This window comes from Microcaecilia unicolor, chromosome 10 (genome assembly GCF_901765095.1).
Source record: "Microcaecilia unicolor chromosome 10, aMicUni1.1, whole genome shotgun sequence".
NCBI classification, from domain to species: domain Eukaryota; kingdom Metazoa; phylum Chordata; class Amphibia; order Gymnophiona; family Siphonopidae; genus Microcaecilia; species Microcaecilia unicolor.
In genome coordinates, this window is record NC_044040.1 from 39,907,406 (window position 1) to 39,920,149 (window position 12,744).

Sequence of the window (12,744 nt, forward strand, 5' to 3'; positions counted from 1 at the left end):
GCTGGGCTCGATGGACCCTTGGTCTTTTCCCAGTATGGCATTACTTATGTGCTTATGGACACTTTTTTTCACAAAAACGTTCAAATCGCTATTTTTGAAACTTATTTTTAAGATGGTTGTGGGAGCAAAAAGCACTATATATGTGGCACTACATAATATAGCTATATACTATTTCATTATATGGCACCATAAGTCAGAACCTGGCTCATTTAAGACATCCTGACACATGTTGGGACAAAACCTTCAAAAAGACTACAGGCATAGGGCCAGACCAGCCAAGGACTGTCATGATAGCACCTGCATATTGGTATCAGCCAAGGACTGCCAGAGTTCCCCTGCCAGCCGAACTGATGCAGTGACTGGAACAACTGCACATTGCTTATGTAACTAAGGCTTATGGTCAGTGTGACCATGTAGCGTGACGTAAGTGGGACAGTATTGTGGCTTTTCAAGTCATAACATCTGAAACAAACTGATTTATAAACATTCTGGATCTATGTATCAACTGCAAGGCCAAGATTTACATCACCAAACCAGTTGCAGCTTAGTTTCTACATAAAAGAGGCTCATATCCGAGGCAAATGGCTGCTTGCTTTCCAACTGATCTGAAGTGCAGCCCCTGCTCTGCCTGACTGATCCGCCGGAGAAACATCCTGCCATCTGCTGGACGTCTGATGTCATTACATTCAGGTTGTATAGTTACCATGTAATTGCTGTGTTATTACCATGGGGCTAGCATATGTGGCTGGACTAGAAACCTACCTTGGGGGTTATGTGCATTTGTTTTGAGCTGTTTTCATAATAAGACCATCTTTGTCACACTCTTGTCTTTTTTTCATTGTGTTCTTGCTGTTATGTAAATAAGCAATCTTTTTATAACACCTTTGGGTGTGGTGTTAGTGCTTGTTAGTATATTTGGGCTTTAGGATTTGGATCTATAGCTAAAGAATGTAGTTACTTTTCATATGGTACACTAATAGCAAAGTGTTGCTGTTTCATATTTTTCCATAATTTATACTGAGTTTTGTTCCCCAATTACACCCACAAAGAGTGTAATCTGTGTATGCCCCACACATTTTTCTATTTTGTTCGTCTAAATCTCAAGGAGGGGAATGCCGGAGGTGTGTTTTGGGTGGGCTTACAATTTGGACATGTTTCTGCGCTATTACAACATTGTAAAAACATCCAGGGCAAAAAAAAAAAAACAACAACATTTTTACTAGACCTGTTTCAATAACTACTAAGGGCCAAAAGGTGCCCAAATCTGACCAGATAATCACTGACGGGATAAAGGCATGACCCCTCTTAATCCCCCAGTAGTCACTGACCTCTTCCCACCCCCAGAAGAGGTGAAAGTGACAGCACGTACCAGGCTTTATAGCAGCTGCAGATACAATGGCCATTCCTCATAGAGCAATAAGCAGGTCCCTGAAGTAGCCTAGTAGTTAAGTGCAGTGCATGGTAGAGAAGGGGACCCAGGCCCATATCTCACCATAACTGGTACACTTGTGGTGGAAAGTGTGTGCCCGAAAAAAACCCACAAAATACCCACTGAACCCACATATAGGTGATATCTGCAAGTATAAGGACTATTGTAGTAGTAAACAGTTAGATACAGTCCATCTTTTCCTATTCCTAGAGGGCTAACCACACAATATAAAGAGGTAATGATGTACCTGGGACCTTTTATGTGAAGTTCACTACAGTGCCCCCTAGAGTGGCCCACTGCTCTGCTGAGATGTCTGTGTGGCCAGTCTACTAAGACTGCTGGCCCCAGATATCCCAATGACTTGTTTTTATGCATTTTTCTCTTGGACGTTCATTGTTTGAAAATGGCCCTTAAAGAAAGACACACTTGTGCATAAAAATAAATAAAATAGGGTAATTTTCAAACAAAACGATGTTTTTCTTGTTCAAAATGACCATTTTTTTTTTTTGCAAAACATCCAAAATTGGATTTGAACATCATATCAAAAATGCCCCTCCACGTTCTTTATTATTACACTAGTAAAAGAGGCCTGTTTCAGAGCAAATGAAACGGCGCTAGCAAGGTGTTCGTCGCCAACACCCCTCCCTCCCTGGCCAACCCCTTCGTTATTCTTCCATTGCTCCGCCCCCGTCATGACGTTTTGACGCAAAGGCGGGGCCCGGAGCAATTTCCCAACCCCCCCTGCCTCCCTCCCTGCCAACCCCTTGGTTGTTCTGCCATTGCTCCGCCCTCGAGGGCGGGGCCCGGAGTGATTCCCCCCCCCCACGCCTCCCTGCCTCCCTCCCTGCCAACCCCTTCGTTGTTCTGCCATTGCTCCGCCCTCAAGGGCGGGGCCCAAAGCGATTTTGGTGGCTTCACCACCACGAACCTTCGAACCTTTTTGAAGGAAGTCAGGGCTTGGCTTCACTGACGTCAGTGTCCTCAGAACGTTGAGGGTGAGTTTTATTATAGTAGATTTTTTATTGTAAGCACCTCAGCCTCACAGGTCAGGGAATGGCTTCTTGGTGTCCAGTTCTCACCTCCGGATCTAGTTGCATCACACTGTAATCCAACTCAGTTTTAAAGCAACACACAAAAAGGGAAAAAAAAACAACCCACTCGGTTATCAGCTCCTCCTGAGCAAGGTGCTGGCCTGCTTAGATTCAACAGGAAGAAAAAAAAAATCACTCAGTTTATCACTTCAGCTCAGCACAGTTCCACCAGGCAGCTGAAGTGCAATCCACAAAACCTCAGACAAAAAAAAAAGGAAAAGAAAAATAAGTCCAAAGATTTCAGTTCTCTTACTTCACCAAAACACTAATACCAAAAAGTTCAAACTAAAGTCTTTCAGTCTTGTCCCATAGCACTGGAAGAGACCTGCCCAATGCAGGCCTAGCAGAGCACCACCCTCTTCAAAGTTTGCACTTCTGTGACCACCCACACTCTGCTGCTTAGTGCTGAAAAACGGTTACCTTTTAGCTGTTTTCCTCCCAGTCCATATGTGCAGGATCCTCTGAGCAGGGCCATTCAAAAGGGGACTCCCTCCCTTCTTCCACACACTCCATGGGCTCTGCCCTCTCCTTCCAACCTTCCCTCTCCCCCTCACTGCTCACCGTTCTCAGGGAATCCCACTCCTCCCTCCCCCCCCCCCCCCCCTTTCACAGGTGGGAGGTATCCAGTACTGATTACAAACCCATCATCTTTTATTAGTCCCTACTGGTGGCTGACTTCAATGGCATTTCTGTTCCTGAGCTGCCTCCCTTCCAGTAAGTCTCAGGAACCCGCACGGGATTTCCGGTATACCCTTTCCTGTAGGTCTCCTGGAGAACTCTGGGTAGGGTAGTTCCGGACCTGCCTGCCCTTGGCATGGATCAGTGTGCTTAGCCTTATCACAATATGTAATGTTGTATTGTAGTTAGGTCTTTTGATACATGGTTGGGGATTTGAGAAGTTGTTTGTTTTGTATTTTGGTATTTATTTTATGCTTATTATGTACTACATCTATCTTCTCACTGGGTATTTAAATTAAATAGCTAATGTACAGTTGACCATTTCCCAACTCTTTTCACTGCATTTCTGCTTTTGCTTGCTACAGGAATATTAATATGATATATCAATACTTTGTTCCACACAGTTATGCCGAACACTGGATGGAAAACCTCAAAGGCAAAGCTGATTATAAAAGAGCTGAAAGCAGCTGAAAAGTGAGAAAGGGTATGATACATACCTGTAGCAGTTGTTCTCCGAGGACAGCAGGCTGATTGTTCTCACGACTGGGTGACGTCCGCGGCAGCCCCCACCAACCGGAAATAAGCTTCGCGGGACGGTCGGCACGCAGGGCACGCCCACCGCGCATGCGCGGCCGTCTTCCCGCCCGTGCGCGACCGCTCCCGCCAGTTGAATGACTAGCAAAAAATATGAAACACACAACTCCAAAGGGGAGGAGGGAGGGAAGGTGAGAACAATCAGCCTGCTGTCCTCGGAGAACAACTGCTACAGGTATGTATCATACCCTTTCTCCGAGGACAAGCAGGCTGCTTGTTCTCACGACTGGGGTATCCCTAGCTCTCAGGCTCACTCAAAACAAGAACCCAGGTCAATTGAACCTCGCAACGGCGAGGGTATAACAGAAATTGACCTACGAAGAACAACTAACTGAGAGTGCAGCCTGACCAGAATAAATTCGGGTCCTGGAGGGTGGAGTTGGATTTACACCCCAAACAGATTCTGCAGCACCGACTGCCCGAACCGACTGTCGCGTCGGGTATCCTGCTGGAGGCAGTAATGAGATGTGAATGTGTGGACAGATGACCACGTCGCAGCCTTGCAGATCTCTTCAATAGTGGCTGACTTCAAGTGGGCCACTGACGCTGCCATGGCTCTGACACTATGAGCCGTGACATGACCCTCAAGAGTCAGCCCAGCCTGGGCGTAAGTGAAGGAAATGCAATCTGCTAGCCAATTAGAGATGGTGCGTTTCCCGACAGCGACCCCTAGCCTGTTAGGGTCGAAAGAAACAAACAATTGGGCGGACTGTCTGTTGGGCTGTGTCCGCTCCAAGTAGAAGGCCAATGCTCTCTTGCAGTCCAATGTGTGCAACTGACGTTCAGCAGGGCGGGTATGCGGCCTGGGGAAGAATGTTGGCAAGACAATTGACTGGTTAAGATGGAACTCCGACACCACCTTCGGCAGGAACTTTGGGTGGGTGCGGAGCACTACTCTGTTGTGATGAAATTTGGTATATGGAGCATGAGCTACTAGGGCTTGAAGCTCACTGACCCTACGAGCTGAAGTAACTGCCACCAAGAAAATGACCTTCCAGGTCAAGTACTTCAGATGGCAGGTATTCAGTGGCTCAAAAGGAGGTTTCATCAGCTGGGTGAGGACGACGTTGAGATCCCATGACACAGCAGGAGGCTTGATAGGGGGCTTTGACAAAAGCAAGCCTCTCATGAATCGAACGACTAAAGGCTCTCCAGAGATGGCTTTGCCTTCCACACGATAATGGTAAGCACTAATCGCACTAAGGTGATTCCTTACTGAGTTGGTCTTGAGGCCAGACTCTGATAAGTGCAGAAGGTATTCAAGCAGGTTCTGTGCAGGGCAAGAACGAGGTTCTAGGGCCATGCTCTCACACCACACGACAAACCTCCTCCACTTGAAAAAGTAACTCTTTTTAGTGGAATCCTTCCTAGAGGCAAGCAAGACCCGGGAGACACCCTCAGACAGACCCAACGCAGTGAAGTCTACGCCCTCAACATCCAGGCCGTGAGAGCCAGAGACTGAAGGTTGGGGTGCAGCAACGCTCCGTCGTTCTGCGAAATGAGAGTCGGAAAACACTCCAATCTCCACGGTTTTTCGGAGGACAACTCCAGAAGAAGAGGGAACCAGATCTGACGGGGCCAAAAGGGCGCGATCAGAATCATGGTGCCGCGGTCTTGCTTGAGCTTCAGTAAGGTCTTCCCCACCAAAGGTATGGGAGGATAAGCATACAGGAGGCCGGTCCCCCAATGGAGGAGAAAGGCATCCGACGCTAGCCTGCCGTGTGCCTGAAGTCTGGAACAGAACAGAGGCAGCTTGTGGTTGGTCTGAGAGGCGAAAAGGTCCACCGAGGGGGTGCCCCACGCTCGGAAGATCTTGCGTACCACTCTGGCATGGAGCGACCACTCGTGCGGTTGCATGACTCTGCTCAGTCTGTCGGCCAGACTGTTGTTTACGCCTGCCAGGTACGTGGCTTGGAGGAGCATGCCGAACCGACACGCCCAACGCCACATCCCGACGGCCTCCTGGCACAGGGGGCGAGATCCGGTGCCCCCCTGCTTGTTGACGTAATACATTGCAACCTGATTGTCTGTCCGAATTTGGATAATTTGACAGGACAGCCGATCTCTGAAAGCCTTCAGTGCGTTCCAGATCGCTCGGAGCTCCAGGAGGTTGATCTGCAGATCCTTTTCCTGGAGGGACCACAGACCCTGAGTGTGGAGCCCATCGACATGGGCTCCCCACCCCAGGCGAGATGCATCCGTCGTCAGCACTTTCGTGGGCTGCGGAATTTGGAATGGGCGTCCCAGGGTCAAATTGGTCCGGATGGTCCACCAGAGCAGTGAAGTGCGGCAACTGGTGGGGAGGCGGATGACATCTTCTAGATTCCCGGTGGCCTGGAACCACTGGGAAGCTAGGGTCCATTGAGCAGATCTCATGTGAAGACGAGCCATGGGAGTCACATGAACTGTGGAGGCCATATGACCCAGAAGTCTCAACATCTGCCGAGCTGTGATCTGCTGAGACGCTCTGGTCTGCGAAGCCAGGGTCAAGAGATTGGTGGCCCTCGCTTCGGGAAGGTAGGCCTGAGCTGTCTGGGAATTCAGCAGCGCTCCTATGAATTCCAGAGACTGAGTTGGCTGGAGATGGGACTTTGGGTAATTTATCACAAACCCCAGCAGCTCCAGAAGTTGGATAGTGCACTGCATGGACCGGAGGGCTCCTGCCTCCGAGGTGTTCTTGACCAGCCAATCGTCGAGATATGGGAACACGTGCACTCCCAGCTTGCGTAGATAGGCCGCTACCACCACGAGGCACTTGGTAAACACTCGTGGGGCAGAGGCGAGCCCAAAGGGCAGCACACAATACTGAAAGTGGCGTGCGCCCAGACGGAATCTGAGATACTGTCTGTGAGCTGGCAGTATCGGTATGTGAGTATATGCGTCCTTTAAATCCAGGGAACATAGCCAATCGTTTTTCTGAATCATTGGCAGAAGGGTGCCCAAGGAAAGCATCCTGAACTTTTCTTTGACCAGGAATTTGTTCAGGCCTCTCAGGTCTAGGATGGGACGCATCCCCCCTGTTTTCTTTTCCACAAGGAAGTACCTGGAATAGAATCCCTGCCCTTCCTGCCCGGGTGGTACGGGCTCGACCGCATTGGCGCTGAGAAGGGCGGAGAGTTCCTCTGCAAGTACCTGCTTGTGATGGGAGCTGAAAGACTGAGCTCCCGGAGGACAATTTAGAGGCAGGGAGGCCAAATTCAGGGCGTATCCGCACCGCACTATTTGGAGAACCCACTGATCGGAGGTTATGAGAGGCCACCTTTGGTGAAAAAATTTTAACCTCCCTCCGACCGGCAGATCGTCCGGTACGGACACTTGTAGGGCGGCTATGTTCCCGTGGATCCAGTCAAAAGCCCGTCCCCGGCTTTTGCTGTGGAGGCGCAGGGGGCTGCTTAGGCGCACGCTGTTGACGAGAACGAGCGCGCTGGGGCTGTCCCTGTGCCTGACGAGGCCTTCGGGCCGGCTGGTTGTACCTACGCTTTGCAAAAGAATAGGGTGCAGCCTGCCGTGCCCGGGAAAAAACGCCCACCCGTGGGGGCGGGTGCTGAAGGCGCCCGGTGGGAGAGCTTGTCGAGAGCGGTTTCCCGCTGATGCAGTTGGTCCACCATCTGCTCGACCTTCTCACCGAAAATGTTATCCCCCCGGCAAGGGACGTCAGCCAGTCTCTGCTGGGTGCGGTTGTCCAGGTCAGAGGCACGCAGCCATGAGAGCCTGCGCATCACTATACCTTGGGCCGCAGCACGAGATGCCACGTCACAGGTGTCAAAAATCCCCCTGGACAGGAACTTTCTGCACGCCTTCAGCTGCCTGACCACCTCCTGATAAGGCCTGGACTGCTCCGGCGGGAGCTTATCGACCAGGTCCGCCAGCTGTTGCACATTGGTCCGCATGTGGATGCTCATATAGAGCAGGTAAGATTGGATGCGGGTCACGAGCATGGAGGATTGGTAGGCCTTCCTCCCAAATGAGTCCAGAGTGCGAGACTCCCGCCCCGGGGGCGCCGAGGCGGTATCCCTCGAACTCCGTGCCCTCTTGAGAGCAGAATCCACGACCGCTGAGTCATGGGGCAACTGGGGCCGCATGAGCTCTGGGTCAGAGTGGATCCTGTACTGGGACTCTGCTTTCTTGGGAATGGTGGGATTAGTTAGTGGTCGCACCCAGTTCCGGAGCAGCGTCTCCTTCAGGACATTGTGCAGCGGTACCGTGGAGGACTCTCTAGGTGGTGATGGATAGTCGAGGACCTCGAGCATCTCGGCCCTCGGCTCTTCCACAGAGACCACGGGAAAGGGAATGCTTATAGACATATCCCGCACAAAGGAGGCAAAGGAGAGACTCTCAGGAGGTGAGAGCTTCCTCTCCGGTGACGGCGTGGGGTCCGAGGGAAGGCCCGTAGACTCCTCTGAGGAGAAATATCTCGGGTCCTCCTCTTCCCCCCACGAGTCCTCATCCTCGGTATCGGACATTAGCTCATGTAGCTGCGTCCGGTACCGGGCCCGGCTCGACGTCGAGGCACCGAGGTCTCGGTGTCGTCGAGCGGTGGACCCCCGCGCCGGCGGGGACGGAGCTCCCTCCATCGACGTCGACGGGGACTCCACCTGCGTGGCTGTCGAGACCGGCACCGCAAGCGGCGGCGGTGTCGACTGCCCCGGCGCCGGGCTAGAGCTCGCCGGCGCCACAGTCATCGGCGCCGAGGGCGCAAGCACCCCCGGCGCCGGCACAGCCTGGCGCATCAGCCCTTCCAGGATCCCCGGAAGGATGGCTCTGAGGCACTCGTCCAGGCCCGCTGCCGGGAAAGGCGGTGGGGCCGGTAAGGGTGTCGGTGCCGGAAGCTGCTGGGGGCCAGGAGACGGCACCGAGGTGCCGGAACCCCGACGTGTCGGTACCTCCACCACCGACGGAGATCTCTTCTCTCTGCGATGACGCTTCGGCGTCGACTCCTCTTCAGGGTGCACCGAGGGCTCCCGGTGACGGCGCTTCTTGTCTTTTTTCCGGTGCACGTCACCGGTGCCGGAGGGCATGGAGGAGGAGGAGGTCGATCCCCCTCGGTCTCGGGGTACCGGGTCCGACAGGGTTCGGTCCCGTGGCTCACGAGTTGAGGGAGTGACCGGGGCCGACTGCCCACGCGGTCTCTCTACCCCACTCTCGCCGGCGGACCGGCGGGCCGACGGGACCTGTTCTCCTGGGGTCGCTGCCATCGGTGCCGATGTCTCGGGCATCGATACCGGTACCGAAGAACCGGCCTTCGATACCGATGCCGTCGAGGTCGACGTCGAGGGGCCGGCGCAAGTTCCAAAAAGACGGTCCCGCAGAACTTGCCTCGCAACCTGAGTCCGTTTCCGGAGACCGAGACACAAAACGCACGACTTGAGATTGTGCTCCGGCCCGAGGCACTGGAGGCACCAAGCGTGGGTGTCGGTCTGCGAGATCGGCCGGCCGCAGCGACCACACTTTTTAAATCCACTCGGGACCTTCGAGAACATCGACGGAAAAATCGCGTCGGCGAAGTCAAAGTCGGCAATGGTGGCTAAAATCACACCACGAAAATTGTAACCGACCGAGCGGCCACTAGGCCGCAACGAGGCGTCCCCGCTAGAAAGCGAGGGAAAAGAAGGAGCGCGTGCTCCACACGCGCAAAATTCTTTTTTTTTTTTTTTTTAATAAAAGAGAAAGAAGAAGAAGAAGAGGCCGAACAGGCCAAAAGCGACGATCCGCGTAAACGCGGTCGAAAAAATCCGGCGGCTGAAACGAGAGAGAGGGGAAAACACAACTCTCTCAGTCGCGGAAAAAAAGTAACTGGCGGGAGCGGTCGCGCACGGGCGGGAAGACGGCCGCGCATGCGCGGTGGGCGTGCCCTGCGTGCCGACCGTCCCGCGAAGCTTATTTCCGGTTGGTGGGGGCTGCCGCGGGCGTCACCCAGTCGTGAGAACAAGCAGCCTGCTTGTCCTCGGAGAAAAATATAATCGCATTTTTCAAGACAGCAGAGCTCTAATTACTCTCACCGTTCTGTTTATGATGAAATCAGAACTGAACACACTGAAACATACAGCCAAATTTATTTTGGAGGGGCACAAAAGCAATTTGTTCTTGTGCACCTAAAAAACAAATTTGGAAGAAAATGTATTTTATAAGCACTTTAAGGGAACCTAAGCAGTAAAGCTTAGCAAGCACACTAAGAGGCTCAGTTTCAAAGAACTTAGGGGCCCTTTTACTAAGGTAAGCCTAAAAGTGCTGGTGTAGGCGGGTGTTTTGGACGCGCACTGGTCCATTTCTTCAGCGCGCCTGGAAAAAAGGTGCTTTCTTTTGTGCTGGAAAATGGATGTGCAGCAAAATTAAAACCGAGTGTCCATTTTCGGCCTGAGACCTTACCGCCACCCACTGACTCAGCGGTAAGGTCTCACGAGCTAACCAGGCGGTAAGAGTTCAATGCACATCAACTGCCAATTACCACACAGTAGAAAATAAAAAAAAATTTCTACCACGTTTTAGGTGCACACCAAAAATGAAATTACCGTCCGGGGCACGTGGGAACCGGGCAGTAGTGCCAATTTGACATATTGGCATCGCGTAGACACCTACGCTCCTTAGTAAAAGGGCCCCTTCGACTTAGAAAGTTCCATAGGTTACTATAATATTTATTTATTCGTAACATTTGTGCATTTTCCCACATATTAGCAGGCTCAATGTGGCTTACAAAATACCATAATGGTGGACGCCAAGTACGGTCGGTTTTAAACAAATACAATTAGAAAAAGGGTCAGGTAAGGTAGGGGTAAATGGGTACAATAAGGGACAAGGAAATAATAAAATATTCATTGTAATGTATGTATAGATGCATTGTAGAGTTGATGCATTTAAGTAGAATCAATAGGGTAGGCCTTGCAAAACAGATAGGTTTTTAAAGTTCGCTTGAAGTTTTGATGGTTGTGCGTCGTTTTCACACTCTTTGGTAATGCATTCCACATTTGCGTACTTAAGAAAGAAAAATTGGATGCATAGGTTGATTTGTATCCGAGTCCAATGCAGCTTGGATAGTGAAGGTTCAGATGAACTAATTCTGTTTCTGGCTGGAAGATCTATTAAATCAATCATATAGCCTGGGGCATCACCGTAGATTATCTTGTGCACCCGAGAGCAAATTTTGAAAGTAATGCGGTCTATCAGTCTGGCAGCTGTGTTTTAGGCTGTCTGGAGTTTTTTCATAAGCTGTACTTTGCAACCCGCATAATCTGTGTGGCTCAATACCATTGATTGTGTCAAGTTTCGGAATATATCCCTCGGAAAGTAATATAACTTTGTAAGTCTAAGTGCTTTCAAAATATGCCTCTAAGGCCGTTTAGCATAAAATTGCTAAATAAACATCAGATGCAAATGAAGGCTTCAGTGGGTGCATGTCTCAGTAGCATGGTATATTCTCCTCCACTGTTTAACATCCGTTTGCTAAAAATTAACATTTGCCTTCTGCTAGGCAGAACTTTTTAGTGTTCATTCTATGTCAAGAGCTCAGCTGTGACCTAGCATGGGATGGGTGAGGTAACTGGACAGCAGGAGTTACTGGACAGTAGCAGTGCCACACAGAGGGCCCGGCGTTAACATTACTCTCCTGTTCCTGTGCACAGCAGTGCCGCAGAGTACTTCCTTCCTGCCACGTCCAAACAGCCTCTTTGGACACAGCAGGAAGGAAGGAAAGACTCTGCTCTGTGGCACTGCTGCACACAGGAACAAAAGAGTAATGCTAGCGCCGGGCCCTGGGGAAGTTTGCTGTGCACAGTGACAGCCTGGAGCAGGAGTGCAGGACAAGTAAGCGGGGCGGCAGCAGGGTGAGTGGTGGGCCCACCCAGCAAGGGGGGTGTTTGCCCTGGGCCTGCCTTTGTCTCTCGGCAGCCCTGGACAGTAATGAACAAATTAAGGAGTCCCTATATTAAGCTGCGGCTTAGCACATTCTTATGTGGGACTTTTTCCACACCACAGCATTAAAGTCGGGCATTTTATTTTTTTTTAAAGGTCTTGCACTAATGTTCCCATTAGCACAAGGCACCTGCCTAAAAATAACAGAGGAGCACTCACCACCTCCTATTGGCCTTCTGGTTATCCATTTAATTCAATGAATCCTGGTACAGCATCCCCACTTTCTCCTCCTTGAAGAGACCTTGTCTAGTATTTACTCTACTGAATGTCTTCTTTCAGTTCCCCTGCTGTGGTCCAGAGGTGCTCCCATGCTAACAGAACTATTTCTAGGCATATGCACTAAAAGCTGAGCATTGCTTGGTAAATGATGTTTTTACTATGCATTTTGAATACTTTAGTTCAGGCTTGCTAAAATACCTTTAGTGACATTCTAGTGCATAGGCCTCTTTACCCAGGCTGGACTTTCCAGATCTGTGCTCACATCACTATCCAAATCTTTCGTGCACCTAAACCGTATAAAGGAAAAAGATTCATTTTGTGGTAGATCTTAGGCTGACTATAGCATAGATATTTTTGACAAATCCTTTGGCTCACATTTCAAGCATGTTTTCAAAACATAAGTGACATTTCATTGATAGTATCTCTGACAACCATCTATCTCAAAGCCCTTGGGGTATTTGTTATTTTATTTAGATTTTGTTCACACCTTTTTCAGTAGTAGCTCAAGGTGAGTTACATTCAGGTACTCTGGCTATTTCTCTATCCCAGGAGGGCTGACAATCTAAGTTTGTACCTGAGGCAATGGAGGGTTAAGTGACTTGCCCAAGATCACAAGGAGCAGCAGTGGGTTTTGAACCAGCCACCTCTGGATTGCAAGGCTGGTGCTCCACAGTGTGATGGAATAATACCAACTTTATTCTCATCCCTTTTAAAATCTGTTTTCTTTACCATATTTGAATGCTGTACAGGAGTTAAGTAAATATTTAAGTCTTGAGTATTGCGTTCAGTTCTGACCACCGTATCTCAAAAAAGATACAGCGGAATTAG